This window comes from Trichosurus vulpecula, chromosome 2 (assembly GCF_011100635.1).
Source record: "Trichosurus vulpecula isolate mTriVul1 chromosome 2, mTriVul1.pri, whole genome shotgun sequence".
NCBI lineage: Eukaryota > Metazoa > Chordata > Mammalia > Diprotodontia > Phalangeridae > Trichosurus > Trichosurus vulpecula.
The window spans coordinates 98,233,594-98,249,525 of record NC_050574.1 but is presented as its reverse complement, the minus strand read 5'-3'; the positions used below and the strand labels follow the sequence as shown (position 1 = coordinate 98,249,525).

Genomic DNA, 15,932 nt, shown 5'->3' with positions numbered 1-15,932 from the left:
TGCGTGAGTGAGAGGGTGGTAAATTATGGCATAAGAGTGGAATTATAAAGTTTAGGATCGGCCATAGCAGAAGAGTGGTAGAACTGGAGGCTGCTAGAACTAAGCAAGTACTATTCAAGGAAGCTGACATGACGATTAAAATCCCAAAGGATAATGATAGTAGAGTGTGAAAGGGAAGTAAAATCTAAGGAGACTGGAGAGGTAGGAAGGGTCCAGGTTGTTAAGGGCTTTAAATGCCAAACAGAGAATTTTATATCTGAGGGAGCAACCAGAGTTTATGGAGAAAGGTGACATGGTCAGACCTGCACTTTAGGAGACTGAGCCGCAGGATCAGCAGCCAGCCGTGTGAGGAGAAACAAGGGAGGGAGACCAATCAGCAGACCACTGGAGTAGTCCAAGCACCAGGGGATGAGGGCCTGAACCAGGCTGGCTGCTGAATGATTAGAGAAGGGGACATATAGGGGAGAAAGTGAGCGGGTAGAAAGTGTAACTTGGCAACACTGGATATGCAGGGAGAGTTCCAGAGAGGAGTTAAGGGTTGAGTTTTCATATGAAGACAAGTGTCCATCTTTTGTTACTTCTCTAAATGAAAGCTTTCCCACATGATCAGAATAACTTTATTTAATAGAAGCACATGAGAAATGAATAATTTTTGTATTTGGTTATTACAAGTAGGCAAATTAAGAATCAGGTAAAGCTTAACATATGTACAGAGTAAAGGACAAAACACAAGGCTGAATTGTGAGGACATGAGCTTTAAAAGAATGAAATTTTGCCATGAAACTATACTGTTACTCGTTTTCTCCTATTATTGTTAGTAGATGTTATGAAATGCAATTTTGAAATCTTTTTGCTTAATCAGTTATTTAAAGCATATGTGTTGCCACAGAAGTATGCTCAAAATGTATGTAGTAAGTTAGCCTCACACCAGTAGAAGCAAATATGCACAAGAATAATCCTGCGATGAAGTTAAATTTCCAACAACATGTAGTAATTTCTAGACCACCTTGTGGATTATCTTATACACTGCTATACAGTGCTTGGCTGGCACACAGCAAGAAGTTAATAAATGCTCGTTGCCTTGACTATACATTAGACTCCCTGGTACATAAAAAAGGACTCAATAAAATATTTTTCACCTTCTTTCAAAGTCCATTTTATATTAAACTATTAAAGACAGAAGATAGATGAGGTGAAGAAAAACAGCATTACACAGAATAATCTAAAAAGATATTAGTTTTTACTTATTAAAAAAGTAAGGCTGTATTCTGGTCTTAAGACAGTAGCATTACTAGTATATGGTCTTTATGAAGCAGACTTAATATATCATTTTCATTTTGCTATACTTCTAAAGTGCTTATGTGCAATAATCTTAATGGCATACAAGGGTAAGAATAGCATTCATTATAAAACTAATTTGAAACTTATTTTTGCCACCCTGCCATCATTTTAGATCCCTCAAGATAAGTTCCTATGGACTGACTCCATGGTAGTTATTAAGTCAAAAAATTAGGAGCACTACTGCTTGAGGCCTGACCTATAAAGTTTTTCAAAAATAATTTCTGGTAGCTTTTATTTTTACATCATCTACATTTCCCACTGTGTTACCCCTGAATCCCTCCAAGAGATTATAATAAAGGAAAAAAAAGTTCAGAAAAACTAACCAACAGTTGGAAAAAGTCTGATGTTACATGTGGTGTTCCACACCCATATTCCCCTACTTCTGCAAAGAATTAGGAGGAGGTGAGTTCTCATGTCACTTTTTGGGGGTCAACCTTGGTCATTATAATTTTACAACACCATTTTGATTGTTTTGCTGCTGCTTTTTTTTTTCTTCTATTTATTTTGCTGTAGCCATTGTGCATAACTTTCCTGGTTCTGCTTACTTAATCTGGCATCAGTTCTTCTAAGTCTTTCCATGCTTTGTATTCATCATTTGGTTTCTTATAGCTCAATAATACTTCACTACATTCATGTGCTATAACTCATTTATCCATACCTCAATGGACAGGCATCCACTTTCATTTCTAGATCTTTGTTATCATAAAAAGTACTGATATAACCATTTTCGTGTATGTATAATGGAGTCTTCCATTTTTGTCACTGACCTCCTTGGGAGATGTGCACAGCAGTGGAAAAGGGTGTGGATATTTCAGTTGCTTTCTTTGAATAATTCCAAATTGCTTTCTAGAATGATTACATTAATTCACAGCTCTGTCAACAATACAATAATATTTAATATTCAGGTCATGTATCCATTTTGAATTTATTATGGAATATATCTTAAGATGTTGGTCTAAACTGACCTATTTGTTTAAACTGAATGGCATGCTAAAACCTTCTGTATATCCTTGCTGTACGGAAAACACCAAACATAAAGACAGATTTATTTTTAAAAAGCAATATGCTTTTTTTCTTTTTTAAAAGATCCCTAAGATATATTGTTATACAGGCTTTCATAAATGTATATGCTCATAAATGTATATATTTATTCAGATTAAAATATGATTTTGATAATACTCGGCAGGCTTCAGCATATTATATTAATTTGCAATCACTTTTTAAAAAATATGCCCTTCTGTGTTCCGGTCAAACTGTCTGCTTACTGTTCTCTATACATAGCATTCATCGTTCCTCTCAATTCCTTCTGTATACAGTTGTTGTGCTCCATGCCTGGAATGGACTTTTCTTTTCACCTCTGCTTCTTCAAACCCCAACCTTAGAATGTGAGCTCCTTGAGGGCAAGGACCATGTTTTTGCTTTTCTTTGTTTACAGTACTGGACCTGGTCCTAAAGATCAGAGTTCATTCAAATCCAGCCTCAGATACTTAATAGTCATGTAACCCTAGATAAGTCACTTAACCTCCGTTTGCCCCAGTTTTGTCAACTGTAAAATAGAACCTACCTCCCAGGACTTTTATGAAGATCAAGTAAGATAATATTTGTAAAGTGCATAGTACAGTGCCTGGAACACAGTAGAGACATTTTGCCACAAGGGTGAGATGTGCAGTGTGAGTGGAGAGGAGGCTAGCTCTGGAGTGAGAAGCTCTGTATTTAAATCCTGTCTTTGACACTTCCAGTGTGAACTTATACCAATTCCTTAACCTCCTTAAACCCCAGCTTCCTCATCTGTAAAATGATGAGGCTAATCTGGATGGTCTCTGATCTGTGATCTTAGGGAAATGACAGAGCTAGAAGCAGTGTGGCACAGCACGAAGCATCTTGGTTCTGTAGACTGAAGAGCTGGTCAGTTCCGGCCTCCACTCCTTGTGAGAGCCCCCCCTCCCCCCCAGTTTTCCTTATCAGTTAGATGAGAAGGCTGAATCAGACGGCTTGGGAAGTCTCTCGCAGCTCTAAACCTGTGGTCCTATTATCTCACTAGCACCAACAGTCAAATCTAAAAGCTCCATGATGTTCTGACGACAAGGAATGTTTGCTAATGTCAAGGTGGACAGACAGCCGTGATACAAGTGAGAGTTTTTCAAATCAAAGGATTTAATAGAGATGCCTTTGCAAATAACAACCTACCTAAATAGTCCCTCAACTGAGGATTTACAAGTCTCCATTTTGCTTGGGCAGTTTTTGTTTTTTTTTTGCAGGGGGGGGAGGGATGGGATGGTGGTTTATTTTGTTTTTTGCAACAACACATTGGGAGGGAGACTTTTTGAAAATTTTGCTGAAGGCCCTGGAATTAACTCTAGTTAGACCCAGCCCTTGAATCTCAGTTTCAGACTGTGGTGTTCGACTTAGATTAAAAAAAGACAGGTTCAAATTCTGGCTCTATGTGACCTTGGGCAAATCATTTAACCACTGTGGGCCGGTGTCCTAATTTGGAAAATGAAGCGTTCAGATACCACCTTTCTTTATGAGGTCTCTTCACTTCTCCCAACTGCTAGGACTCTCTCCATGAGTAACCTTATATTTAACATCTGGTGTATGTGTATTTATTAACCTTATATTTATGTAGGTGTCCCTCCCATCAAAATGAAAGTTCATTTCATTCTTTGTACCTTTATCCTCAGTGCCCGGCTCACAGGAGGCACTTAATACTTGCTTAATTGACTAATAAACAGGGCAGGCTAGATGACTTTTAAGTCCAAAATTTATGATCCAATGACTGATGAAGTACTATTTTACACATTGGGCAGTATATTTTTCCAGCTTTTAAATTCAACAGACATTTATATAACACTTTAAAGTTTGCAAAGTGTTTAACACATTTTCATTTGAGGCAGAGGAGCACAAATTTCACCCCCATTTTACAGATGAAAAAACTGAGATCCCAGCCTAACCCTCCAGTAGTATCAGTGGAAAATAGAAGCGGTCTCAAAAAGGTTTCCATTCTATAGCAGAATTTTTGTTTTGATGGCGCTCCTCAGATGGCAAATGGCTACACGCTGTGGTAATGAATGCAAGTTCTACGTTTTTATGGGTCCCCTCCTTAGGTCTTAGTTCTGTAGGCCATGCACGTGCTGGTAAATGTTTAGCAATTGGCTGTCCCAGGAAGAACAGACTGGAGCTTAGTCTGCAAGTATTAATGATTTCTCTATCGCCTTAAGTCTAGAAAATCCACAAAACAGTAAATCAGGCCCTGATCTGCCAACGGTTGGCCAGTGTATGGGCGGTACACGCGCTCACACTGGAAGCGGAGCAATTCAGGTCCAAGCTTCCTCTCTCGCATCTTTCCGAGTATGGACGTGGGGATAATCTCCCGGCAGAGGAGAGGAAAACCAAGATCTCGGTAAATACCGCGTGTGCAGAGGCGATCGGCTACTGGGGAGCCTCTCGTAAAAAGCTAAGCCCCCAGCTCGGGTCCTGGTGACCGCTACTATCGGGTCATGGGAGGGAGCGCCTCACAACCACAACACTGGGGATCTCGGTAAATACCCAGGTAGGGACTATTCTGTTGTTTCACAAAGTAAGGTTCATTTATTTGCACAGCCTTTTTTGCTGAGATAAAATTTTTTATCAAGCTATCTTTTTTATCAAGCTATCATTTTTAGTTTTGACTCTCTATTTCTTTACCTAGGTAGATCGAAAAAAAAATCCCTTTTCCCATCGAGAAAAGCATTCCCTTTTCTTTTCCAAGAACATCCTTAAATTCCCCGACCTAAAGGAAAACAAGTTGAGCAATTTGGATGAAGACCCTTGTCCCTCTATACCCGTTTATATTTCCTCGTGGTGCAGCTAGGTGGCGCTGCGGGGCGCTGGGCCTCGAGTCTGGAAGACCTGAATTCAAGTGCAGCTTGCTGCTGCATGCATGACCCAGGGCAAGTCATTTAACATGTTTGCCTCAGTTTCCTCAACTGTAAAATAGGGGATAAAACCGCCCCTACCTCACAGGGTTGGTGCGAGGATCAAGTGCGATATCTGTAAAGCGCTTACTTAGTACGGGGACCGACACCCAGTAGGATCTTAGTGCGTCCTCTCCCCCCCCTCCCCCATAAAAGGGATGGGAGGAAATAAAATAACAGCCATTGATTTAAAAAAAAAAAATCACCCACAGTGACTAAAAACCTGCAACTTTTCACTGCGCTTCTGAAAACTCAAAGGAGAGCTCCTGGACGGGGCTCTGTAAGTCCTCCGTTTCTGGCCCCCTCTTCCCCCCGAACTGCGATGTTTTCCCTGTGCTTCTCCAACGCCCTATAGGAACCAAACACTGCGACTCTGTACCTAGGCACCACATGGTAACGGTTAAAAAATATATTTTACAAATTCCGTAATTAGCCTCTGACCTCGGGTCTGGATTTCATTGTCTCCCGGCTGACAGATTCGGAGCGCCCGGGCAGTAAATAACCCCGGTGCCGGCACCTCGGGCCCTGCTCAGGGGGCCTGGGCTCGCGAGGCAGCTAGAGCCCCGGCGGGGACGTGCGGCGGGCGCGTGGCCGCGGCTCCCCGAGGGAAGCAGTCCCGTGGTCGCTCGCATGTATCAGGGCAAGACACCGGGCGGCCGAACGCTCGCTCTCCTCAAGTTAAACCGCTCGATGCTCGCTAAGGGAGCGGACGGGTTTGGGTAAAGGCTTCTCTGCCCACAAAGTACCGACCTATAAATAACCAGCGCTGCGCTGAGTCACCCCAAGCCCCGAGCTTCCCCGCGGAGAGGAGGGACCGCGCGCCCCTCCCCCGCGGCCCCGGACGAGCCCGTGCAACACCTCCCGGAGGCCGGGCCGGCGTGGGGCCCCTCCCCCTCGCGGGGACCCCGGGTGGGGGGAGGGGGCGGCTGCCCCGGCGACAGCGCCGAGCGGCGGCCGACAGCGAGGCTGCCGGGCCTAGGCCGTCGGAGTGCGGTGGGGCCGGGCGGGACGCGGAGCCGCAGGGGGCCGGCTCCGGCCTCCGCCCCGAACGGCCGCTCACACAATGGGGGGCGGGAACGCGAGCGGGGCGGCCCCGCCGGGGAGAGGGTTAAAAAAAAATGCCCTGGCTTCGGGCCAAGCGGGGACACGGAGCTGGGGGGAAGGTGGTGGTGGTGTTATTCGTTACAGTCGCGTCCGACTTTCGGTGACCCCGTTTTGGGGTGTTCTTGGAAAAGATAGTGGAGGGGTTTGCCATTTCCTTCTCCTGGGGGGAGAAAGTGTAGAGAGAAATGCCTTCGTCTCGAAAGACCTAGCGAAGCAAAAGCAGCGGCCGGGGGCTAGCGCTATAAAGTAGCGGCGGAGATGGAGAAGGGCGACGGAAGTGCCGCCTCCCGTTGTTAGGGGCCATTACGTCATCCTACCGTTGTCAGCCTGTGGCGGGGGCGTCTGCCCATCACGTGTCCTCAACTCTTTCCCTCCCATTACCCCCACACCCCATTGCGCGCGCGCTCGTGGGCTCCCCCACCCCCCCCCCCCAGTCTCCCACCTCCGCCCTCCCCTAGCTGGCCCGGCTGTCAACAGCGTCCGCCCCGCCTCCGTCCCCCCCCTTCCCCCCTTCTCTCCCCCCACTCCGAAGCAACTGCCACAGCTGCGCGTCCGGGCGCTCGGCGGGCAGATCCCCCGCCCCCTCCGCCCCCCAACGGCGGGCGCTCGGGGTGAGGAGGCTCCGGAGCTCGGGCGTGTGCGGCTGGGCGGTTCGACTGCCTCTCGCCGCTCCGAGCTCCTCGGGGCGTAGGAGAGCTCCGGCGCGGGCTCGGAGTGGGGCAGAGGCGACTTGACATCGTCTGCTCCCCTCCGAGCCGGGCCCGCGGGGCGGGGCTGGGCTCCCCGGCGCGCCGACCTCGCAGCCGCGCGGCTCCCGGGCCCCAGCCCCCGCACGGTTCGAGCCGCCTGCGTCCCTCCCCGCCGCCCTGGCGCTCGCGGTGCGCGTGGATGGAGGCGGTTTTCCCGTCCTCTTCCCGGCTGCCCTCCCTTCCCCTGAGGCTGGGTGCACGGGACTCCGGAGCTGGCGGCACCTACTGACCTGTCAGCCGAGGAAGACGAACATCTCCGGCGGGCGGGCGAGCGAGGGAGGGAGGCAGCCGCAGAGCCCCTGGCCCCGGGACTCGAGGTGCCGCTCTTACAAAGCGAGGAGGCGGCAGCGCCTGCAGCCAGGTGTCCCCCGCGGCCCGGGTCGAGCCCGCGCCCCGCTCTCCCCTCCCTGCCGCCCCGCTGGAGGGTACCCCCCGACGGTATTTTTTGTGCAGTTTCAGCAAAGCTCCGAGGAAGTTGGTCCTTTTGTTCCACTATTTATAGATTGCGTCAACATTGCGAAAAGGAGAAGGCGGAGCAGCGGCCCCTCCCCCCTCCTCTCCCCTTCCCTGCTCCTAGGAGAGAAAAGCCCCAGCACACGACCTAAGTACACAACAGGACAGCCCCCCACCCCTCCTCCTCCTCCTCCCCTTCGCCGCGGCCTCCTCCTCCTCCCACTCCTGCAGCCCCGGGAGCAATCCGGCCAAACCCCGTCACGTGCCTGCCAGGGAAAACCAGCTTGCCAGAGCCCAAGTGCTCCCGCGCCGCCTGCCATCAGCGGTAGCAGCCGCAAAGAGAAACTGCCTCCCACCCCTCCCTTTCCCTGAACCCTCCTTAGTGCCCAACCGTCCCCGCGCTGCCCGATTCCAGAGCGTCTCAGCAAGCGGGATCGGTTCCCCCTTGGGTTGGCACCTTGCTTACGTGTATTTGTGCGTTCCCAAGTCTGCTTGTCTCTACCCCTCCTGAGAAACACCGTCTGCACCCTGGGGTATATTCATGTTCGTGCATTTAGATGTGATTTAGCTGGTGCAGTGCATATGTATATATTTGTATATGTTTCAAATCTTCCTGGTTCTTACTCTTGGCCGAATGTCTACGTAGAGCGAGGAAAAAAAAAAAAAAAAAGACGCTGGCTGCGCCTGGGTCATGATCATGACACGCCTGTCCATTGTCGGGAGACGGTGATCACACATACGGCAGCAGGCTCCGGCATTAAAAAGACGCTCAGAAAAGATTTGTCTTCACGGCTGCTGTGACAGTGTGCCATAGTTTACTTCCACCCACTGGGAATTGAAACTCCTGTTGTTGGAGGATATTTGAAGCCGGCAGGTGTTGAGTTTTTGAAGAGTTAATGGCAATAGGTGTATAAGAAAAATATTTGAACCTTCTATTTATACCTGGTCACGAAATTATAGACTCCACCATACCCCAAAATGAAACCGAGCACTTCTTTGGCTTAATGCCAAAGTCTAAACAGTGTAAATAAGGGATACTACAAACACAAGGGGCGGCCTTACAATGGAGCGAAGTAATATTAACTTTTCCTAAGTGTTATTTACAATCTCAGCTTTCCAGCCGCTCCCCTACTTATTTACTTATTTTTATATCGCATTTTAACTTTCTTAGAGTTGTACTAGGATAATTTCACAAGCCAGATCCCGACAGAACGAAAGCAGGGATGAGCTGGACACGTGAAGAGGGTCAGGAAACACATAGGACCTCTTTTTTCCTCTCTGGGCAGCTGGGCAGTATGGTAAACAACTTGCTGGAAAACTTATGTGATTTTTTTTAAAGGTCGTTTTTGGAAGGTATTCTTATCAATCCCTCCTTGCCATAGTGTAGAGAGGATCGAGGGGGCTTTGGCCAGAACCTCCCCTGGAGAGGAAAGGGCACCATACTCACTGTCCGAGAGGGTTGTGGGTTGTAAAGCGATACAAGGCGAGCCGGGGGACTGGACTTGTCTGAACCGGTAGAGTGCTCTTCAAGTTCCAGACTCCGGTCTGGAGCTCCCAGGTCCGAGAAGCTGCTATTGTGTTTTGTTACTTTTCTTAGATTTTGTGTAACTTTTCTAGCAGTGCGAACTTAAAAAAAAAAAAATTAAAGGGGAAAACCTTTAAACATTGGTTCAATCAGCTTCTTGTCGTGTTTCTTTTTTATGGCGAGATATAAAGAAAAAGGGAGATTATGAGGTGGGGTACTTTACACTTGAACACTTCACACTGAAATTTCAAAGTCAGGTTCAGTGGAACCTGTTGCAAATGAGTCAGAATTTTGAGCAAACTTTAATCCTAACTATGTTGGCTTCTTGATTTTCCCCCTGCTCGCAGAGGGAAGATTTTTCTTCCTGGGTGTTTACGTCCTTTCTATCCTGGTTTCTAAGTAATTAGCAAATAGGCCTCAATTGGACCTTTATAGTATCACTTTCTCCCTCATCCCATTGCTTTTATTTTACCATTCACCTTTAGGCTGTATTGAGGACACATTTTCGTTGCTGTGCAGTCGCATTTGCATTTCACAAAACATTTTTTCTTACATTAAAAAAAGAGTGGAGTTTTATTTTTCTTTGTCACAAAAGAAACAATGGCTTTATGACACACCCTCCGGGGTCAGTCTGTCTTTACAATCAGCTCTAGCGATTTAGACCAACTCCGCCAACCTCACGCTTCCTGGCTCCCTCCCCACATTTTCCTCTCCTAATGCCCCTCGCCTCCCCTCCCCCTCCCCAACAGGAGAGTTAACTTTATTACAGCCAAAGAACACTTTTCTTCGCTCTCCATTTACCGCCCCCCTCCCCCTTGCACTTTTCCGCGGCTCTCCAAACTGCTGAGCGAAAGGAGCGAAAGGAAAACGAAAGCACCCAGCTCCCAGAGCCCGGAGCAGCCCGAGACCGGCGGCTCTCCCCGAGATCTCGCCAAGACCAGGGCGAAGGAGGGTAGCGGGTGGGTGTCGGAGAGGCTGGGGAAAGGGGCTGGGGAGGTGCCGGTAGCTTGCCCGCCCTCTTCTGCTCCGCGGAAAAGCAAACAAATGTCTTATCCTAGCAAGAGTCTGGAGTAGGTACGCTTGGAAAACTTTGGCCTCGAGCTGGTGTAAAAATAAAGCAACTGTCATTAGGGACACGCCGTGGGGTAAGCGATGGCAGTTACGAAGTAGGAGGAGGGAAAATGTTCCCGACGTCTTTCTAAAAACAGATTTGCCTGAGCTAGCCAACTGCCCAGAGAACGTGGCAGCCTAGCAGCGAGATGCTGATATGGGCACAGGAAGAAGTGTCAAGCGCAAGTAGCAGTGCGGAAAACAGTAGGCAGAGCTGCAATAGACCTCGGCTAACCACAGGGCAACCGGCAGTTCAACTGGGATTGAGATCGAGCAAAAAGCCTCGGTCCTTCAGAGTTGTTGCAACATGGGAGTTGGATAAGACCCAGCAGAAAACCTCTCAATTATTACCATCACTTCATGAAACTTGTGGGGAACTCATTTCTTTCCCTAGATGCAGCCATTGAGTTAGGGACACATGAACCCAGGACAGATTTGTATTAACTACAATTCCTGTGGGTAAGGCCCTCTGGGCAGTGGAGGATTTCCTGGGTGGAGCTGCTTCCAGAGTTATGTATATAAAAACTCTTAGATGGCGTCTTGTCCAAGACTCACCACTGAAAACGGCGACTTTGCTCACTAACAAATTTGCCTTCAGATTGTTTACTTTTTCAGGATTGTAGATTGGGTGCGAAAACCCGACCAGATGTGATCCCAGTAAAAATCTAAGGGGTTACCCTAATAGCAAGGACTCTGTATTTAACGTTTGCAGCAGGGGCAGGTACAAGTTTCATCAATTGTTTAATTATCTATCTATCTATCTATCTATCTATCTATCTATCTATCTATCTATCTATCTATCTATCTATCTATCTATCTATCTCCCAGCAAATGTAGCAACCTATCTCACATAACAAGTGCTTCATTCTCAGACTGGTAACCGAGTTGAGTTGATCAGGTGTTACTGTTCCGCACAAAGCAGTAGAAAACTCCTCAGGAAGACGCCTCTTCTATTGCTCTTTAAAAATGGCTGGGTTTATTTTTTTTCAAGAAAACTTGAACAGCTAAATTTGTCTACCTTTTGTTAATCTAGAATCTGAATTGAGGATTAAGGACCCTCAATACTCCAAAAAACGATCCCTATTTTTAATGATGCTGGATGAAGTTTTGAAAATTGAGCTATTTCATCTGAGCTCCCTGGAATAGAATAATGTTTCAAGGCGGTGTTTGGTTAAAATGACCAACAGTTCTAGATATGAAAAAAAAATCTCCTTAGCCATACCTGTAACTACACCAGGGTCTAAAAACGTAAGACTGACAGCCCCATTTTCTTTTTGCAAAGACGGAAGAAAAATCTTGAGAAGTGATACCCCAAGTTCTACCTTATAAGAAAAAAATGCTTTGGATTTCTTTAAAAATAATTTATTGAAAACTTTCTTGGCCCAGATAGTGAGACAAAGATGCCATATTTCAGAGAACCCCAGCAATTTGAGTTTCCTGTGATTTACTTGTGGCCAGTGATCTGTTATTTCCCTAGATTTCTTTTTGCCAGTTCCAGTCCCTTTTAACTTCTCTTGGGAAAATATACATATAATAAAATTTGATTGCAAACTGAGGCGTCAAGAATAATCACAGTCTACTGCCTCGTTAAGATCTGGGATAATTCTTGCTCTTTTTAATCCTTAAAAAGTAGAAGTAACAAAAGTATTTTTAAACCTTGAACTTGTCTTCACTCTATACTTCCACTATTTTCTATCTCTGGCGTTTTAAAAACTGTTGTGCCTGGAAAGAAATGGTTACAATTTAGACTCCTTTCTTTAAGAAGTAATCTGCTAATGCTGCTATTCCCCAGAGCCATCGAAAGCCTCGGCCTTGCTCACACCATCTGAACCCGAACCAAAGACCTCGATTTGGATTCCATATCGGAAACAAATCTATTTCTCGTGGGGAAATGGGGACTTACCCTAGCGATGGGTCTGGCTTTAGGTTTTATGGGGAATATGATCTGGAAATGGGAACGCCTGCTTCTGCAGCAGCAACACACCCCGCGCCTGTTCTCCTGGGCTCTTTCTAGCTTCCAAAGAGCTCGTCAACTTGCTACTCCTTTGGGACCAGCCTCTGAGGTCAGAACCTTCTTGGATTTGGGAAGAAGCTAACCCCAAACCCAGGTTATCCTCCTCCCTCCCTTCGCCTCCCCCCACCCCGCCCCCTTTCTTCCGGACTGCCTCTCGACCTGCACAACAAAGTTTTTACACTGAAGAAAGTTTGTTTGGGGATAACGATAAATTCTTCAACAACAAGGGAGGACTGGGGCGTGTTCTTTTTCTTAATGCAAAGAAAATCTTGCACACGGTGGCTTTTAGTAAGGCGAAGTAACTCGTCCCGGATTTAGACGACTTTCTGAGATTTTCCCTAATCCGTCCCCTCCCCCCGCCCCCATCTTCTACAATATGCTGAGATAGTCTACTGGACCCCTAACCTTCTCCGCCCCCTCCGTTATTTCATCATCCCCTTTAGCCTCCAGGGATCCGGGCAGCTTGCGAAATGAATTCTCCCCCGCCTTTTCCCTAAGCATCGGAAATGTCTAAAGGGTTAAAAGAATTCTGGAGAAACAAAAATACCCGGTAAAGGGAAGGTAGCGGTTTGGGGGAGGCACCGTACAGGGTAAAGAGGCTGAAGTCAGAGAATCTTGAGTTCCAGTCTTCCCTCCCAACTTTACTTGCCTTGTGTGACTTTAGGCAAGTCACGTAGCCACTCTAGGCCTCAGTTTCCTGATTTGTAAAAGGATTAGATAGCCTCTAAAGTTCTTTCCACCACTATTTCTATAATCCCCTGTTACAAATTTACCAAATTAACCAAATTGACCAAACTGGCTGGAGAAACCAGATTAGTCTAACGGGATTTGCGAGAACAGAAAGAGAAAGGTATAAAATGAGAGAAAACACAACACCTGCAATTGAGGAGATGGTCTTAAGAGAGAAGCTGGAAGGGAATGGGGATGCCTAGAGGGAAAACAAAGTACTAGTTAATCGCATTGCTCAATTCTAACCGACGGGATTATGCCAGGAGTTTCTCTCTCTCCGGCTTCACCTAGAACCGGGGTGCAGGCTTACGAAGTAACTATGAACACCCCTTTTCTCTCCAATGAGCCAGAGCCAAGCCCCAGAGGACGTGGTCTGAAGATTAAATATGATTTTCAAGGGTCCTTTGTGTTTTGTCCCTGGAAAGTTTTGGGAAGGAAAATTTCACTACAAAATAAAATATGCCCACCCCCTCACTACACCTTGTGGGATAATAAAATAACTTTACGTTATTTATGGGAAGTGGAGCAAGACACCAGAAGACTTTAATAATTTAATCATTAGAGTCCTTTTTCCTTTTCCACCCTCTTTTTAATCTTACTGAGATTTGACACTTGGGAGTGTTGGCTTAAGTGAGTCCGAACCGTCTTTGCAGAGAACAGCGCTCACAGCTGCTTCAGGTCTGAGCGCTTAGAGAAATACCACAGCGACCCTTGAAGTTAAGAAAATCAGAAATAGGCGGTGATTAACAACTAAATGTGTCCGCTCTAGCTATTCTTGGGAGCTACCATTTACACCTTACTCTTTTCGTTATTTGAGAACTAAGAAACTTCTTTCTAGTTAGCTGGTGCCTGAGAAGTCCCACTTTACATACTGAAGAACCAGAGCTGCACCAACTAACTCCAGTATCGCCAATACCCTGGGCAGCACCGACTGTACTAGCTTTACGCCCCATTTTCGTTCTTTCTGGCAACATGTTTGCGCAAACAACTAAATAAATACTCTATGGGCGGTCTGAAAGACACCACTAGAAATATGCACGCCTTTAGGTTTCATCTCAGACAAGCATTTTCCATGCAACAGAATAATGCCTTTTCCATGCAAAAGTATGATGATGAAAACGTTAATACCTTTTCTTCCTGAGAATCAAGTCCTTTCCCCTCTCTCCCTCTTCTTTCCTTCCTCTTAATTGCCATGATTTTTTCCTTAGTTTCCCCCTCTCATCTTCAGTTTCAGCTGCTCCACTCTATTATAATACAATTATATTTTACAGCTAGCACAATATCAATGTTGTAAAAGTCAATGTGTACCACATAGTTCGCATGTCCTTTTCAAAATGAGTAATGTTTTCGATATCCACAGACAGCGGCGGAATGGGTTTTTGTTTTTACATCTCATGATCACGCCCAGTGAGCAGCAATTGTCCTATGCTCTTAATGGATATGAAAACAATTACTAGTATCTTTATTCCATCCCTCACTCCCCTCCCCCACCCCCTCAGTACTTCCACGATATGTTTTATATTCCTAAAGAATTGGTGACGTTTTCATCTGTGCCAAGTTTCTTTGGATTTTTCAGACAGGAGGCTAATACCTTGATAGAACAGTCTGCTTTAACAAGAAATCTCATTGATAGAACTCATTTCTCTTTTCGTCATAGTGTAGACGGTGTAACTTCGATGGGGGAAGTAACACACTTAGCAACGAAATTCTTGAAAAAAAGTATTCGATGGCAAAGACACTAACCTGATTTTGAGGGTGCAAATGAAGGAGAATTAGCCTTGAGAATGACGTTTCATTATCCCAAACTTCAGCAGGTGACATAGAATTACAAGTATTTTTAAGGCAATTGTGTTCGAATTTCTCCTACCGTTCAAATACAGACTTTACTCACTTAAAAAAAGTCCAAATTGCTCTCTCCTGTGACTTCTGTGGCTTATTGCCTTACTAAACATCCGCAGAGAAAATTACAATCATCTATGACAGTTATGCATAAACGCGAAATAATCAAAATAAGTCAAACTCTTGTCTTAACATAAGCTACCTGTCATAATTGGCTTCCATTTTTACAAGTTGCTTAGAGTACAAACGAAATTTGTGGGTTCTTGACTCCCAAATTTCATTTCTGACAGAGCGCCTTTCCATTGAGAAGCTTACAGGACATGTGTTCATTTATTTACCTTTAAAGCACACCTCAGTCTCGACGGCATCGTTACCGGGGCTGGTGCCTTTTGCGTGGAATGTTTCGGTTTTTAGAAAGAAAATAGGTGGGGGAGGAGATTGTAGCGTTTATGGTTTGAGAAAATTCACCCTAGCTCCTTCTCTCCCCCTTTCTAACTTCTGCTTGAGGTGAGAGCAAAGCAAAGGGCTGCTTTGAGAATCATTATGGATCACCTAGTTCATGAATATTTTCTTTGGGGCCCATTCTCGGGGAATAAACAGACACTTCTGAGTTGAGTTTCCTCAGCAACACGTTTGCACTGCTCTAGGAAAGGAAAAATAAAATAAAACGACGAGGACTTTCCAGGACCATCGCCTCCTGTCACATCTTTTCCGAGCTCCAAGAAAAAAAAAATGAGTCGCGTTTCACATTTACCTTTTTCACAATATACGTGACCACGCAGGGTGGTAAGTCTCAAGTTTGTTTCCTTGCTGACTTTTAGCCGAGAGCGCTATAGATAAGACTTAGGAAGCAGCTGAGCACCATTTTATACACGCGCGCATATGAATGGCTTACCTTTGGGAAGTCACATCAGGGTGGTGGGGACAGCAGCCCCTCCCCAACTCGGGATTTTCTTCCACACCTCCAGAGCTGCCACACTTTCCCCCAAACAATTTTAGGTGTTAAACGAGATAAAGTGCTTTTCTTGGTCTCCTTGCAACGGGGAGAGAAGGGAAAGGAGGTTCCAGTAAATTCAGCATCTCCAAACTCAGGTCTGAGTGGTGGACAAGCGCTC

At 45.9% G+C, this 15,932-nt stretch overlaps 1 long non-coding RNA gene across 3 annotated transcripts in view; it reads right to left on the bottom strand.

Annotated features, from left to right (window-relative positions):
• The window catches only part of LOC118839101, a 99,328-nt gene extending 91,780 nt beyond the window's left edge, over nucleotides 1-7,548 (bottom strand). For 2 of the 3 annotated variants that reach the window (XR_005009608.1, XR_005009610.1), the window contains exon 1: nucleotides 7,378-7,548. This is a non-coding gene — a long non-coding RNA (uncharacterized LOC118839101). Of the gene's footprint in view, nucleotides 1-5,735; nucleotides 5,798-7,377 lie in introns of those variants that run through there. The other variant, XR_005009609.1, reaches the window with a different exon arrangement.
• Nucleotides 7,549-15,932: the final 8,384 nt, after the last annotated feature.